The sequence below is a fragment of the Schistocerca gregaria genome, chromosome 3, assembly GCF_023897955.1.
Source record: "Schistocerca gregaria isolate iqSchGreg1 chromosome 3, iqSchGreg1.2, whole genome shotgun sequence".
Lineage (NCBI taxonomy): Eukaryota > Metazoa > Arthropoda > Insecta > Orthoptera > Acrididae > Schistocerca > Schistocerca gregaria.
The window spans coordinates 535,496,707-535,514,712 of record NC_064922.1 but is presented as its reverse complement, the minus strand read 5'-3'; the positions used below and the strand labels follow the sequence as shown (position 1 = coordinate 535,514,712).

The window sequence follows — 18,006 nt, the reverse complement described above, 5'->3', positions numbered from 1 at the left end:
AACGCGCGTGCGTCGACTGCCTCGTCACTTTGGGCTGCGGACACCATCGACGTATATTTACAGCAGGCCTTTCGAACATATACTGTGTTCCGACATTATGAATTACCTCGAAAATAACGGTCCATTGGCACGCAGTCAGCACGGATTCAGGAAATATCGTACTTGTGAAACTCAACTAGCTCGTTATTCGCTCCTAGTAATGAGTAACAGTTCACAGTAAGCGACGGAAAATCGAGTAAAACACAAATGATACCTGGCGCTCCCCAAAGAAGTGTTGCAGGACCTCTGCTACTCCTAATCTACATAAATGGCCTTGGAGACAATCTGAGCACCCCTCTTAGATTGTGTGTAGGTGATGCTACCATTTACAATCTTGTGAAGTCTCCAAAAGATTAAAAACACTTTGAAAATGACTTGGGCACGATATCTGCACGACGCGAAAAGTGGCAATTGTCTGTGAATGAGGAAAAGTGTGGGGTCATCTGCATGACTACGAAAAGAATTCCGTTAAATTTTGGTTACACGATTAATGACATAAATTTAAAAACTGTCAGTTCGACTAAATACCTATGAATTACAATTACTGACAACTTAAACTGGAACGATCTCATAGATAATGTTATAGTGAAGGCAGACCAAAACCTATGTTTTACTGGCAGACACTTAGAAGATGCACTAGGTTTATTAAAGAGACTGTTTACACAACTCTCGTTCGTCGTCTCCTTGAGTGCTGCTGTGCGGTATGGTATCGTTATCAGATGGAACTGACGGAGGACTTCGAAAAAGTCCAAAGAAGGGCAACTCGTTTTGTATTATGGCAAAATAAGGGAGGGAGTGTCACGGATGTGGTAAGCGAGTTGGGGTGGAAGTCATCAGAACGAAGGAGTTTCTCGTTGATCTTTTCACACAATTTCAATCACTAAATTCCTCCTCTAAATATGAAAATACTATATCGTCACCAACCTACATAGGGAAAAATTGTCATCGTAATAAAATAAGGGAAATCAGAGATGGTACAGTAAGATTTAATTGTTCAATTTATCCACGCTGTGTTAAAGACTGGAACGGTACAGAAACAGTCTGAAGATGGTTCAAAGAATCCTCTGCCAGGCACTGAAGTGTGTGTGCTGCTCACCGGTTTCGACATGCCGCCAAAATATTACTCTACTTCACCAACGTGAAGCTACTGAGTTAGACTCTGTTCCTAGGGAGACGCAGGGTGTAGATTTTCGTCAACCAGTCCAGTTTTAGGTCTCCTGTAGTTTCCCTAAAGCAGCAAAAATGAATACCAAAATGGTTCCTACTACACCTGCGGCAATACTCCGAAAGCCATCTTACGGTGTATGGCAGCTACCGGCATTTTTTCACGACATTCCTGTTCCATTCACGAACGGCGGTAAGGCACCATATGACATGTAATTCCTGTGATTTTTTTTTATTCGCGATTATTTCGCGAGACGTGTGTCGGCCGTCACTGCTTGGAACGTACGCTCTTTAATTTCAACGGTAAACCTCGCCTGGCGCTCAACGTCCCTCTTGTAGCGTCGGCCCCTTAAGTTAGTTAAGCACTTCCGTAACGATCTCCCGCAGAGTAGTCTGGTGGCGAAACGCTCTTCCTTGGATTTCCTGAATCTCTTATATTAATCCTTCTTGGTAAGTGTCTCACACTGAGGAACAATAAGAATCGTGCGAACGAGTGTTTTGCAACCCACTTCTTTCGTGGATCGATTACATTTCCTTAAGGTTCTCCCAATGAAAATCAAACTGGCACATGCTTTTTCTACAATTTGTTTTATAAAACCGATTCTAGTTTATTTCATTCTAGATGATTACTTCTCGATATTTTACTACAGTTACCAGTAGCGTAATCAACCAGAATCCTCCAGGTCACCACCAACTTCGTATTCCATCCTTGTCTATTCCCATCTAGCACTAGCCGCCACAGATTTTCTCGATCTAAACAGTCAGTTTAAACCTGTCCTCTATGCACCTCCAGAAACTGCAGAAAACAAGCTATGGGTAGCCTTCATCAAACTGCGGAGTTAATAACACCTGCACTTGTGTAGAGGAGTGCCGATATATTGTAGCTAGTGTCCACATTCTTCTTTAATGTGTAAGCAAACATTTAAAACACGAGCTTCCTGTTTGTCCGATATTAGCACTGCCACCCGCCCTCACAGTTTTACTTCCGCCAGTACTGCTTGCCCTTTCTTCCCAACCCGACAGAAGTTTTCCCGTATACTTTGCGGGTCTAGTACTCCTGGCAGAAAGTATACTGCGGAGAAATGGCTTAGCAACAGCCTAGAGCAAGCATGGGCAATTTTTTGACCCCCCTGGCCTGACTCACATATTTACTTAAGCTCGTAGGCCGTATCGTCACGTGATACGTCAACAGCGCTCATAGCAACTAAAGTGAAAACCTATAGCGTCCGTGACGTTTATGTTGACGGGGTAGCGCACCGTCCCCACACGCCAACAATTTAGCCCCTTTATACACTCATTTTTTGAGAGTACATTGACTTTATGTTCACCCCATCTTCGGATGTTTACATTTAATTACTCAGCGTGATCATTGTTTCTTTAATTATGACGTTTTACAGTAATTTTCTCAAGAACGTCCGTTGTAAAAACGACTGAAGTAAGGTTGGCGCGTATCATGAATGGCACCATGAGAAAATAAACGCCTACAAAAGCAGCTGGTTGCAGCTGATTCTTTTTAAATTACCTTCAGTTTCAACAGTCGCAGTGTTCTATTACGTCCACAACGGACAAGAAGTTTTTACTAATGTTAATCCGAGGAAGAATAGAAAAACAAAATATGTCAGTGAGATAGGCAACTCAGCTGACAGATAATTGGGGGTAACTTTGTGTTTGTTGGCCACAGACAGGTCATTCGAGTGTTTGACATTTAGTGTGTTAGTACATACAAACACTATTAGCAACAATTTATGAAATATTTGTGCAAAAATACTTTTGCTGACTGGTCACATAGGCATGGATTTTTTCTATAACACTAAATAAATTAAGCCAATCATTTCTTCGTTCATTTTAAAAAGTTTAAAAATCTAAATCGCTTGAACTTTGCTTACGTCGGTTGTATTATGAAGAAGCCAAACTAGATAAACGCAAAATTGCACTGGTCTGCGTCGTGGGATGCAAATCCCAGCCGAGCTGAGCGTTGGCTGAAATACCTGAAAATGTGTCCCGGGCAGAGTGCAATGCGAACGCTTGCTGCATCTCACACGAATTTCTGCCGTGGGCGGGACCCGGCCCGAGGGCTGCCGGTTGCCCTCCCGTGACTTAGGCAGTCATTGGCAGAACTAATTTTAACTCGGCATCGGAGTGCGCACTGATTTGAAATTTGGGAGGGTAAGAGGCGAGCTACTGGCAGAGCTATAACTTTGATGGCGGGTCGTAAGTTGTGCTTGAGTAACTCAATCGGCAGAGAACGTATCCACGGAAGGCAAAGGCCCAGATTCTAGTCCCGATATTGCAAATTTTTAATCTGTGAGGAAATTTCAGATCAGCGCACACTCCGCTTCAGAGTGAAAATTCATAACAGCCTAGTGCAGAAACATCCGGTGACCTTGGTACCGTCGGAATTAAACCGCTACGGCTGCAGGATACGTTTCGCTAAGGTAATAGTACACTTTTCCTGAAGAATGATTGGAGTTACACTCACGTTGCGAGCTCGTATCAGTCCTTGTTGCCTAATGATGTCCTAGATTTCTGGCAACAGATTCTACTGGAACTGTTTCCTTAAAACAGTTGCCGACCAAATCTGGTCCAATGAGCCGCGTATTCACGATACCGCACCACACATTAACTGAGTGAATTGCGACAGTTCCTGATTATGTTTCGGATAAACATTGATTCATAAATAATCTTAATCCATTACATTAGTTCACTGATAGTAATTACTCCTTCACACATATTGCGCCGCGTATTTGTAGATTCTTCCTCATGTTGCAGCCCACACTAGTGGTGATCAGGTTCTTTAAAATTATCTGCATCTATGTAGATGCTCCACAGGTCCTCATTCGGAGCTTGCCTCAGGGCACCCTACACCACAGCTAGTCATTCCTTTCCTGGTTCACTCGCAGATGGAGCGAGGAAAAAACGACTTTCTCTAAGCTTCCGTACGAACCCTGTTATCTATTGTCTTCACGGTTCTTACACTAGATGTATGGAGGGAGGTAGGAACAGGATCATTCTGCAGTCTGTCGGAAATTTGGGTTCTCTAAATTTTCCCTACAGTGCTACGGGGCAGGAAAGCCTTCATCTTTCCAGAGACACCCATTTGAGATCACGCAGCATTTCCATAATACCCGTGTGTTGATCGAACTCACCGGTAACAAATCTAGGAGCAGTCCTCTGTATTTGCTACGACGTCTTCCTTTAAGTAGAGCCATTGGGAACCGCAAACATTCGGTCATACTCAAGAATTAGTTGCAAAAGTGTTCTGTACTTTTCTAGAATTCACCTTTACTATAATCTACCTTATGTATTCGTTCCATTTGATGTAGCTTGGTATCGTTGTGCCTAGATATTTAATCGGCATGACGGTCTCAAACTGCACACTTCTAGTAATGTATTTGAACATTCCCACTCATCTGCATTAACTTACATTTTTTCCACATTTCGAGCAGGATGCCGTTCACCGCGCCAAATAGAAATTCTAACCAAGTCATTCCGTATCCTCCTACAGTCAACCAACGACGACCATTTCCCGTACACTACAGCATCATCGCCAAACAGTCGCAGATGCTGTTCACTTTTGTTCTGTGTGCCGTACTCACACGTACGGTGTATTCAACTGCAGCGAAATTATCTTGCAGATGCTTATATGTGCACAATGTGAAACGTCCCCTTAGAAAAATTTTACACGACTGGTCTATATGAAACGTCCACTTAGAACAATTATACAAGACTGTGCTTAAACTGAAACACAATATTTTTTAGCGCAACGCAATCTGACTTTCAAAAATCCCTACAAAAGAATGGCTCTCACTATCATTAACCTATACATTCCAAAAATCACTTACCTCACAAAAATCTTCGTTACTCAAGCTACTGCAATACAGCGAGCGCCACTACTGCCAGCTAAATAAAAGATTCAACTACGGAAGGCACTAACTACTGATAGGCACAGTTAGCAAATGAAAGATTTTAATAGAGAACAAACAATGTATTTACCTTTATAGTCATAATATATATATCAGTTCATGACAACAATTCTTACAAATTTCAAAACTCCGCCATCTCTCTCCCCACGTCCACCACTGCTGGCGGCTCACCTCCAACTGCGCACGCAACGCTACGCGCTGTTAGCATCCAGCTGCCGCTGCCCAACACTACAATGGCAGACAACAATGCAAACTAAACACAGACTGCGCACAGCACAGCCAGTGATTTTTCATACCGAGCGCTAAGCGGCGTTACCAATAAGAAAACCTAAACAGCCTACTTACATAGCCCCCATGCTCCCCACAAAAAAATTTACAAATTGTTTTGGGCAGTGGCCAATACAGATTTGAAAATTTTTTTCATAATTACAATAACAAAGATATCAAACGCACACACTTATTGATACAATGTTGGTCAAAAGCTAAAGTTTTCTCACAGTCCATAAAGACAGTCCTGATCGTTCATCACAGTAAATAAAATTGCAGTGTTTTTCTCAGAGTCTGAGCAATAAAAGAAATTGCACTTGGAAGTAGTGGATTTCTAAGCAGTCTTGAAGAAGTAGTGTTGTCCTTCCAACTCTTGACATGCAGACAGGTAATGGGCCACAACAGAGCAAACCCACAGCAGAGTCAATCGACGTTGAAGACTATCGGTAGGTAATGACAACAATTCTTACAAATTTCAAAACTCCGCCATCTCTCTCCCCACGTCCACCACTGCTGGCGGCTCACCTCCAACTGCGCAACGCTATGCGCTGTTAGCGTCCCATCACGCATGGTTTTTTACTCCGGCGGGAGGACCCCCCAATCTGCAGTGCTTGTGGCGTCCAGATTACTGTCCGCCACATTTTACTTGACTGTCTTTTATTCTCTGACCAGAGGGCGGTGGTTTCTTTGCCTCCGGATTTGCCCTCTATTTTGCAAGACGACGCAGCGACAGTGGTTAAGGTCTTACGGTTTTGTGTCCTGTCCAATCTGTTGCCTCGGATTTTAGGGAGAAGGTTTTAATGTGCTGCTGGGTGACTGGCTCACCCAGGTTTTAGGTAAGAGGTCCGCCAGTCACGATTACCTCCTTGTTTCCCTTCGGTATCTGTTCTCTTTTCCTTGTGTTTCCTTTCCTTTTTTTAGTGTGTTTCTTATCCTCTTGTTTTGCCTCTGTATGTGCGCATTTGGAACTGCGTCAGGCCTGTGTCTTTTAGCCGTTCTCCTTGTTCGGCGTCCGTCTTCGTCCCTTCACCGCTTGTGTTCCTGTTTCTATGCGTTTGGGCGCTGATGACCACGCTGTTTAGCGCCCGTAAACCTCAAACACACACACACACACACTCCAGCTGCCGCTGCCCAACACTACAATGGCAGACAACAATGCAAACTAAACACAGACTGCGCACAGCACAGCCAGTGATTTTTCATACCGAGCGCCAAGCGGCGTTACCAATAAGAAAACCTAAACAGCCTACTTACAAATGGTTTTTCCGATTTTGAATCCTATCTGGGTTTCTGTCTTTTGTGGGCAGCACGCTTTGTAAAACAGATTCAACTTGCCATAAGATTCCCTTTTCATTTTACATGTCGCATATCAACAGAGAGCAAACGAATTTGCCTCTCCATTTTAAAGGTATTCGTTGCGGTCGTTTCGATTGCTCGAAAAATGTTTTTTACTTTCTTAGCGCTATACCATGTTGTTCTTGCCTTTACTCATACAACCATTCCAAATATGCAGCCAACCGGAGTGGCTGGGCGATTCTAGGCGCTGCAGTCTGTAACCACGCGACCGATACCGTCGCAGGTTCGAATCCTGCTTCGGGCATGATGTGTGTGGTGTTCTTAGGTTAGTTAGGTTTACCTAGTTCTAATTTCTAGGGGACTGATGGCCTCAAAATTTAAGTCCCGTAGTGCTCAGAGCCACTTGAAGAATTGGAACCAAATACGCAACGTCTTAGAAAGTTAAAAAAAACTTCATTGCAAGTTGTATAATACTAATAACGAAATATACGTCTGAGAATAATATTGAAATGAGTACATCGGTCCCTCAGTTAATAGATTTCAGATAGTGACAAAGAACATTTTTACAAACACACGCACACAACTCGACAAAAACCCAAACATAAGTTACAATTTAAATCCAACTTTTAAAACAAATGCTACTAATAATTTATAAATATCTAAATTCTTCATGAAAAAGGAGATTAATACACGAAAAGGAAGTGGTTGATGCATACGGACCAGCTCCGTATTCAGCCAGTTGGATTCTCTTCTGTATCGAGAGCAACCGAACAAGATGTGATTAATGTTCTGGAGGTCCCCACAGCCGCAATATGGAGGTTATCTGAGGTGAATCCCAAAATATGTTGTCGATTGCAGCCGTAGCTCAATTTCAATCTACCACCGACCTTCGCAAACTGTTCCGTGATCTCTAAGTTCACAGTCCCCTGTATAGCATACCACAGGGCCTTTGGTAAATGTGGATGAATTCGCCTGTGCCAGGTGCTCTCGTGTAGATATTCACTCTCATGCCTCGTTCAGGTCACTTTTGGTCTAGCGTCTTTCCACAGAAATGAGATCTTCCGCGGGAATGCGTCGATCTGGTATGCCAGCCGTCGTCGCGCCCCTGGCCAATTGACCGACATTTTCGTTCTTCACAATCCTAGCATGGCCTTGATCCGCACAGGAGACCCCCTTACCGGTTCGGCAGCAGCAGCTATTTGGTGAGGTACCCACTTTGTCCTTACCAATTAAAGTAAGTGGTTTCAGCGCTAATAGCGAGTCCGTGAATACGACATGTTCAGCCACTATGGTCATGTCGTAACTTAGCGCTCTGTCAATGGCTACGACACCTCTTTCGATAGACGAAATAGCTCACTCTGCTCATTTTTAATATCAACGTAGGCACACCCGACGGGGCCCTTGTTTTTACATCCGTCGGTATATACACACGTGGCGCCTCGCCAGCTCTCACTAAATGTTAGTGACTACAGGGTTCTCAGAATAGTACATGCTACTGTGTATGTCTGGTACTTGGTAAGTTCGTACTTTTGTTCGAAGTAGGATAGCGGTAGCGTTCTTTGAATGAGGTGTTGGTACTTGCTTAGCGTTGAAAATGTCTTCACAAGAGGTCGTTTTGATTTATTTATCCAATGACGGTCGGTGTAGCATCGTCAAAGCGTTTTAGGTGTTTCAGATTAGATTTTCTACTGCGGTATTGTCTCCTTGGGCCAACGGCCTTGCCGCAGTGGTAACACCGGTTCCCGTCAGATCACCGAAGTTAAGCGCTGTCTGGCTGGGCTAGCACTTGGATGGGTGACCATCCGGTCTGCCGAGCGCTGTTGGCAAGCGGAGTGCACTCAGTCCCAGTGAGGCAAACTGTGGAGCTACTTGATTGAGACGTAGCGTCTCCGGTCTCGTAAACTGACATACGGCCGGGAGAGCGGTGTGATGACCACATGCCCCTCCATATCCGCGTCTAGTGACGCCTGTGGGCTGAGGATGACTCGGCGGCCGGTCGGAGCCGTTGGGCCTTCCAAGGCCTGTTCGGACGGAGATTAGTTTAAATTGTCTCATTGGTGATAATGGTGCTTCCACTGTTTCAACTGTGTGGATCCAATATCTCCTATCGTAATCGCAGAACTTTGTATTGATACCTGTCAAGTGTCTGCGGCTGTTGCCTGCAGGCCCTGCCGTACAGCAATCAGGCTTAATGCAGGGAGGTCGCAGCAGCTCTCGATACCTGTGTAAGGATATTGCGAGATCCATACCCTCCCTGTGTTTCTCGTCGCGACACGGATTGTATCCAGAGCGTTTTCATATTTATCTTTGGTATAGTCTATAAGGCGGAACTATCGATGCTTATTCTTTACATAAAAGCCTTGATATTTAACGCATCCTTTAAAGGGAATCTGGATATCGCGTAGTCACATGGCTTCAGTAGTTTTAAATCTGTGTCAAGAGTGTATACAGCCAGATGACTTACTGGGTGTAACGGCAAGTCTGTTCTCCTGTAACCCGTGTTCCAAGTGTTGTATTGTTTCGCTCAAGTTATTTCTAACGGTCTCCAGGGAAGATCAAGTATGATAAATACGCACATCGTCAGCATGCAGGAGTATGCTAATTCTACCTGATAAGATACAAAGGAGGTCACTGGTATAAATCTTAAATAACAAGGGGGAGATAACTGATCCTTTTGCCAGGCCCGAACGTGTCGCCCTCTGTCCAGTAATGCTCTGATACAAAGTGATAAAATGTCTTGTTAAGTCACACAATAAATCCAGCGTTTAAAATCTCAAAACCTTTTGTTATCTCATGATAGAATGACTAAAGTATTTTATCAACCGATGAACAATGCTTAGGTTCAAACTGTTAATAAATTACGGTTCCTAAAATAAGAACCCACTGCGCTGTATACCACCTTTTAGAAGATTTTCATGAAACAGATAATAATGATATTTACATATACATCAACATCTGTTCTCCTCGACCAATCGTAAGGAATGTTACGTTAGATACGTGTTGCACCACTATCACATCCCATTCGCGTATCACTTGCGGGAAGAAAAACTGTCGGTGTCCCTCTGCAAGGGTCTGAATTTCTGTCAGTTTAGGTTCGCGGTCATTATGCGACGTGTATTGGAGGGCGTGGTACGTGATCTCGGAATCAGGCTGCTTGCGATGAATAGCATCTGTCTTATGGCGTCTCTCACAGTACTTTGTAGAGCAAAAAATGATTTTGTTGACGTATTCTACATCTTCTAAAACTTGGTAAATAACTTTAAAACTCCGTAAGCTGCTGTTTTTGAAATACGGGAAGCTTTGGCAGGCGGAAGTGGTTCAGTTTACAGAACTTCCACAATTGATCTTACAACTATTTCATTGTAACGGAAAAATCTACAAGCAAAATAAAGACTTAGCTGTGGGTTGTAGCCTGGCGTGCGTATTAGGTAAAAATTTTCTTGATTATATAGAACATTAGCTTTTTATAGAATGCTAGTTGAAAAGATAGTATATAATAGCTGCTACGTAGATGACACTGCCATTTCGTTCAGTGGAACAGAAGAGGTGCCATCCACACTTCATCAGATATTCAGTGAATTGCACAAAAATATACACTCCACCATTGAATGTAAAAAAAAGATTATTGATGTTTCCCGAAAAGCGACCAGAGGAAACCGTTCACAATGTCTCATGTCATTACTTGATGGATAAAAAAGCGTTTTTGTTTGCCATATTAAACTGAACAGTATTCTTATCACTATATGATAAGAACAATGAAATAGAACTGAATACGTTCAGACAGACAGCTATGGAAAATGGATAAAATCATGAAACAGTGAATTAGGTCTATAGAGAATAGAAAAATAAGAACTATAACTAGAAGATAAATAAAGTTCATAAACTAAGAAAAAAATAAAAAATAAAATAAGACTATATCAGTCATGTCCTCCTCCCCATTCTGTCTCCTCATCTCATCCTCCCCTCTCGTTGTTCATTTCCTCTATCTCTCTGAACCTCTCTTTTTGTTCATTTCCTCTACCTCTCTAAACCTATATTCCTCTCCCTTTCAATCTCCGCCTCCCCATCTATTTTTCCATATCCTCTCTCCTTTGTCCACCTGTCCACCAGCCCTCTACATCCTCCACCTGCCTCATGCATCACCCCCTCCTCCCCTCTTTCTGTCCACTTCCTCTCCCCCTCACTTCGTCCATCCCCTCCTCTATCCATTTCAACATGTCGCCAGTCATGCTCATTGGCATGTGTAGCCCCTTCAGTACAGTTCAGTAAAGCAGGGCGATACTATTTGCACAACATGTCCGTCATGCATTGAAGACTACATGTCAGCGCGTGGTAAACCTTTTATTGCTCCTGAAATGTAGGCTTCCCTTCAAAGCAGGTTGATTTGTCAGGATGATACTGTTCTCGCACAACATGCTTGTCATAAAGGGCAGCCTAATCACCAGAGACTGGAGAAAAAAAAAACAATTTTTGGCCGTACTTCTGCTCATATTAGAAATAGAAGGTTGTAAATCCTACAGTGTTGATACTCATGAGGCTCGCTGTTTCTGAGCCAGATTTGGTTGACATCAATCCAAGGGTTTGGGAGGAGATCCTGGATGTACGCATATACACTCTGTTTTACATATACTGGGTGTCTCTCCTTTGGGTCGTCAGTCTGATTTTCTCTGGTGTTTCAGCAGATATTTGCAATTTCGTTCTTGCAATGCATAGTTGGAGTCAGTTCAAAGAAGTACTGCGCTTTGGTCAGTATCTCTCATGCAATGGTCAGTATCGACTAAAAGCGTCGGTTTTTTTGCTATTACAACTAAAATGATTTTTTAAATCGAAATTTTATGTGCCCATTCAACATAGCGGTCTCAAATTAGTCTAGTGCGATGTTTGTTTTATCAGTATGTATTAACAGGGACATAAAAACACGGAGACCCACCTATTACTCCAGCAGCAACTGAGCGGCATGTCTGCTGTCTGTCGACAGCAGTCAGTGTGGGCCAGGGCAGTGCTGTAACTGCTGGAATACTGGTGTCCTTCGTGTTTTGCTGCTCTTGTTAATACATGTCGATAAAACGAATTCGCACTAGACTAATTTGGGAGCACTCTGTAAAATGGGCGCGTAAAATGCCGATTTAAAAATAATTTTCTTTGTAATGTGTAAGAAACTGACGCTTTCTGTTGACGATGAGCCTTGTATGAAAGATTGAGACGAGTAGTATTAGTTTGGACTGCCGACTTCAGCACTTCGAAAAAACTAAGCTGCGAATATCTGCCGAAACACCGGAGAAATTAAGCCTGATGATTCTTATGAGAGACACACTATGTAACAGACATAAAGAATATACACTGCCTGAAAAAGAAAATTAAGCACCCAGAAGTCTGTATGGGATGTGAATGTAACTTCGTACACATACACGACGCTTGTGTGAAGGATAAGATTTATAATTCTATGTGATCGGTAGAATGGCCACCAACCTTGAGTAGCGATAATCGTGTTTAGTCTTCTTATAATGCCTGGTATGTTCGAGAACGGCATTAAATGTTGTGTGATCACTGTGAGATGGTGAAAGGCAGCATTTTCAGTAATTGTCAGAGTTTGAAAGGGGGCTCATTGTGATTGTCCATTTGTCCATCTGGTCGAATCGTCCAGTATCTTAATTTGTGAGTGACAATGGCCCAGTACTGGACTGCATGGAACACGAAGGCAGGCATACTCTTCATTAAGCTTCCGATCAGCTATGTCTGTCCACAACAATCGGAAACCGCCGTATTGTGCGCCCAGCACGTCTTAACCCTTTCACATCAACACTTGCCATTTGAGAATAAATAATGGAGATTCTGTGCCTTCTCGCATCACTGGTCAGGTGCTAGGAGCAGCTGGACTAGGCAATTACCATCCAACGCATAGTCCGTTATTATCAACACAACACGGACGTCTACCCTTCGCGTGATATCTTTACTGGGGAGTATGGACTGGTGATGAATGGCGTGGCATTGTGTTCAGTGATGAATTTCGGTTCTGCACTATCCTGGGTGACCACCGAGGGTGAGTGTTGAGACGACCTGGTGAGAGGTCTCATTCTTCCACTCCTTTGGAGAGGCACAGTGATGTTATTCCTGGAGCCATGGTGTTTTGGTGACTCACTGGGTGTAACTTCAGTTCATGGGACTCTGACGGCACCGTGGTTTGTCACGGACATCGTGCATTCTTATGTGTTAGCTCTCATGCGACAGTATCGTGGTGACATTTTTCAATAGGACAATGGTCGTCCACACTTGACTTTTGTCTCTATGACCTGTCTGCGTGATGGTAAAGTACTCCCGTGGGCAGGAAGATCCCCAGATCTGTCTCCAATAGAACATCTGTGAGTCCGGCTATGACGTCAACTCTGTCCCAGTGCAAATATCTGGTACATCAAAGACCAGTTACAAGAGTTCAGGGGCAGCTAGCCGCAGGGTAGAATGCATCGACTATGTGACCTACCGCCCCAACTGAACCGGTACATGCATCCAGGTCAGGAGAGGTACAACATCATACTGCTAAGTGGTCTCACACTGACAATTTCTGTGTAAAGTTGACTCTGATCTGTAATCACAGAAATGTCGTCATATAATTTCTCAACCCGTGAAGTTTCACTTAGTTTCCTTCTTTAAATGAAACAATTTGTATGTATGTGTTGTGTTACGATTTTTTGTAGGAAATCGGGGGACTGTCTCCAGTGGTCACAGGTTCCTTTCACAGTCGTAACACATCACATGTATACCGTCGTATACGTGACCACTGGAGACACGGCCACAACTTACTCCAAAAAATCGTAACACAACACACACACAAATATCATATTAACAAAAGTAAATCCACCTGATGATGGAGGTTTAAACGTTTGAAACGCGTCGTGGAGATAAATAAACAGTGAATGGCAACAGTAAACTTGTTGTTTCATTTAATGTCAATAACAGTCGCGGTAAAGCCTAACCTAAAATGTTCGCATTAAAAAAAATTCCTTCTTCCTTTCTTTTTCTTTATGGCCAGGTAATGTAATTTATCGTTCTCAAGCAATCACTTTGTGAAGTCTCGGTTATCAGAAACAATCAACGTGGGCCGAACGTATGTCTGCTCTGTTTGTGTGTTCAGTCAAACACTTTATGTCATACTGGAGTTCGTGTAGCCGTCGAAGCTTTGCCACGAGTGCTAAAACGGGCTCACTAACAGCCCGAGCACGTATCGAGCACCCCAGCAAGGCGAAGGTCTGGCCGTGCCGGGAAGGTCGTGACAGTGGCGGCGGCGGCGGCGGCGGCAGCTGAACTTCCAAGGAAACGCGCGCCCGCACGTGAGCCAAGCTAGCGCGCCGGTCATCGCGCTGCTGCCACTGACGCGACGCGCTCGCCTCACTCCACCACTCGCCGCTTCAGGAAAACAAAGACTGACGCCTTGGTGCGACTGTATTCTAAAGGAAACGCTTATAAAAACTGCCCTCTGTTCTTTAGATTTTCCCATTCGCAACTATTTGAGGCTCCGGGTTTTTCCAACGCCGGCCAACTGAATTTGCCCACCATTTCTGCAAAAACATAACAACCGCCTTGGAAAAGAGAAGGAGTGATGGGTTTCGCCGTTCTTGATTGTCGCATTTAGGCTGTTTGAGGTGATTTATTAGTGTGATTCGTATTCTGCGCTACAATACTACGATTATTTATACGTCAAACGACCATAAAACGGCGCAGGTCATTTGCAAAACTGGTCGTTGGACAGATGAATGCAACTATCGACTTATTTTACTGACGTCAAACTTTTGTAGAATTACTTAATATTTTTTGTGCTCATGCATTATGAACTTTCTGGAGAACGTAAATCCCATGCACGGTAGGGGTCTTCTGTGATGAGTTCCGGTTCGAACTCAGCCTCGATGACCAGCGAAGACGTGTCTGGAGAGACCCCGAACAGCGATGATAAATCTCACCTACAAAAATCTTGTGAAACATCCGTAAATCTCATCTACAAAAATCTTGTGAAATCCTTCTAGCTTTCTTCGTCCTTGAGATTCATAGCGACCAGGCTGGCACCGTTAATTTAAAATGTGCTTGTGTGATACTGCTATTCATAGCATGTGTGACTAGTTTTGGGCTCATAGCAAGGACATTCATTCCCTTAACTGTCACCGTATTGACATTTCGTATTTCTGATATGCACTCTAAAACAAGAAAAAAAGCACCACGGAGCAATGTTGAAAATTGGTGACAAACTAATATTCATAAGGTACCGGCGGAAAATGCAAAATTGTAAACTTCAGTGGCCCATGGACCAATATGGCCGGGCGGAGTGGCCGCGCGGTTTGAGGCGCCACGTCACTGACTGCGTGGCCCCTCCCGCCGGAGGTTCGAATCCTCCCTCGGGCATGGTTGTACGTGTTGTTCTTAGCATAAGTTAGTTTAAGTAGTGTGACAGTCTAGGGATCGATAACCTAAGCAGTTTGGTCCCTTAGAAACTCACACACATTTGAACATTTGGACCGATATGTGACGCTGTAGCGCAATTTCACAGCGCAGCTGGCAAAGATAGTAAACAGGGGACATGTCAGGACAGGGCATAAACTGTTTGTGAATTTCGCGTACTTAGTTGGACAGTAATTATGCCTCGTAAAAGCACGTGAAAGATATATATATAGATATCACAGTTTTAGAGAGGACGTGAAGTTGGACTGAAAGAAGCCGGATGCAGTAACTGGCGAATTGCTCGGCATTTGAATAGAAGCGATGCCTCTATTCGACAGTGTTGGCAGAAATAGGTGTACAATGGCCGAACACGGCACCAAGAAGAAAACGGCCTATCCAGAGAAACGACAGAGCGAGAGCACCGAGCAGTCGTCAGAGAGGCACTCAGATACTCGGATTCATTATTACCATTGATCCGACGTGCAACTGGAGCTTAAGTAACCACAAAGACCATTAATAGGCAGCTCACAGAAAGGGGTCTGAGCTCACGGCGCAGCTTGTACCGAGTGGTTTCAGTTCATAGCAGGACCGCTTTGCTTGTCTTCCGCGGCATTCTTACAGTACAGCGGTGCGTCGACGATTTGTTTTGTTGCCCTTCTTGGCAAGCCATCGTAGGCTTACATTTTAGCAAGATAATGCTCCCCAGCACAACGCGTGGGTTTCTGCTGCTTGTCTTCGGGCTTGCTAAACCCTACCTTGGCCAACAAGATCGCTGGATCTACATCTACAGACCGAGCGAGGTGCCGCAGCGATTAGACACTGGACTCGCATTCGGGAGGACGACGGTTCAATCCCGCGTCCGGCCATCCTGATTTAGGTTTTCCGTGATTTCCCTAAATCTCTCTAGGCAATTGCCGGGATGGTTCCTTTCAAAGGGCAAGGCCGACTTCCTTCCCCATTCTTCCCTAATCCGATGAGACCGATGACCTCGCTGTTTGGTCTCCCTCCCCCAAAAAAACAACAATCTACATCTACATCTACGTAGATACTCCATAAGCCACCGCATTGTGCGTGGCGGAGGGTACCCTGCACCACTAGTAGTCATTTCCTTTACTGTTCCACTCGCAAATAGAGTGAGGGAAAACGACTGTGTGTATATGCCTCCCTATGAGCCCTGATTTCTCGTATCTTATCTTCGTTGTCATTACGCACAGTTTTATGTTGGCGGCAGCAGAACCGTTAGGCACTCAACTTCAAATCCCGGTTCTCTAAATTTTCTCAGTAATGTTCCTGAAGCTACTCCGTAGCATTTACGCATTGTTCGAACCTACCGTTCATAAATCCAGTAGCCTGCCTCTGAATTGGCTCAATGTCTTCCTTCAGTCCGACCTGGTACGGATCCCAAACACTCGAGCAGTACCCAAGAATGTCGCACCAACGTCCTGTATGCGGTCTCCTTTACAGGTGAACCACTCTTTCCTAAAATCTTCCCTATAAACCGTAGTCGACCATTCGCTTTCCCTACCACAGTTCTCACATGCTCGTTCCATCTCATATCGCTCTGCAGTGTTACGCCGAGATATTTAAACGACATGACTCTGTCAATCAGGACACTAGTAATACTGTAGGTTTTATCTTTCTATTCATCCGCACTACCTTAGATTTTTCCACATTTAGGTCTAGCTGCCATTCATCCATTTATCACACCAACTTGTATCTTCCTACAGTCACTTCGACACCTTACCGTACACCACAGCATCATCAGCAAGCAACTGCAGACTGCTCCCCAACATGTTCACCAAGCATTTATGCATACAGGGAACAACAGCGGTCCTACCACACTTCCCTGGGGCACTCCTGCCGGTACCCTTGTCTCCGATGAACATTCACCGTCTAGGACAACGAACTGGGTTCTATTATTTAAGAAGTCTTCGAGTCAGTCACATATCTGTGAACTTATTTCATACACTCGTATGTTCGTTAACAGCCTTCAATGGGGCATAGTGTCAAGTGCTTCCCGGAAATCTAGAAATATGAAATCTGCTATTGCCCTTCATCCATAGCTCACAGTATATCATATGAGAAAAGGGCAAGCTGAGTTTCGCATTAGCGATGCTTTCTAAATCTATGGTAATTCGTGGGCATAAGCTTCTCAGTCTCAAGAAAATTTCTTATATTCGATCTGAAAATATGTTCAAGAATTCTGAAGCAAACAGAAGTTAAGAACATTGGTCTGTAATTTTGCGGGTCCGTTCTTTTATCCTTCTTATTTATTGGAGTCACCTGCGCCTTCTTCCAATCTCTTGAGGCTTCGTGCTGGGCAAGAGATTCACGATAAATGCAAGCTAGGTAAGGGGCCAATGCCGTAGAGTACTATTTGTAATATAGAACTGGGATTCCATCCCGACCTGGTGGTTTATTTACTTTCAAACCTTTCAGTTGTTCCTCCACGCCAGGGACACTTATTACTAGGTCGTCCATACGGGAATCTGTCCGGTGATCAACTGACGGTGTGTTCGTACGAATCTCCTGTGTGAACGATTTCTTGAACGTAAAATTTAGACCTTCGGCTTTCGTTTTGCTATCTTCAACTGCTACACGATACTGGTAAACATGGGTGTGAATGGAAGCTTTAGACCCACTTAGCGATTTTACGTACGACTAGAATTTTCTCGTGTTCTCTGCCAGATCTTTTGCTACGGTGTGGTAGTTGTATACATCGCACATATATCTTTTCACAGACACGCGAATCTCTACAAACCTCCGCTTGTCGTCATTTGTGCGCCCCGTTTTAAACCTAGAGTGCACAGCCTCTGCTTCCTCAGCATCTTACGAATTTCTTTATTAAACCATGGTGGGTCTTTTCAATCGTCTATCCAGTTACGTAGCTCTC

The 18,006-nt window shown here is 44.0% G+C and overlaps 1 protein-coding gene and 1 pseudogene across 2 annotated transcripts in view; both read left to right on the top strand.

Annotated features, from left to right (window-relative positions):
- Positions 1-18,006, top strand: part of LOC126356138 (BTB/POZ domain-containing protein 1-like) — a 431,946-nt gene that overhangs the window by 335,370 nt on the left and 78,570 nt on the right. The gene's annotated exons all lie outside the window — the stretch shown is intronic.
- LOC126356563 (5S ribosomal RNA) lies at positions 8,398-8,515 on the top strand (annotated as a pseudogene).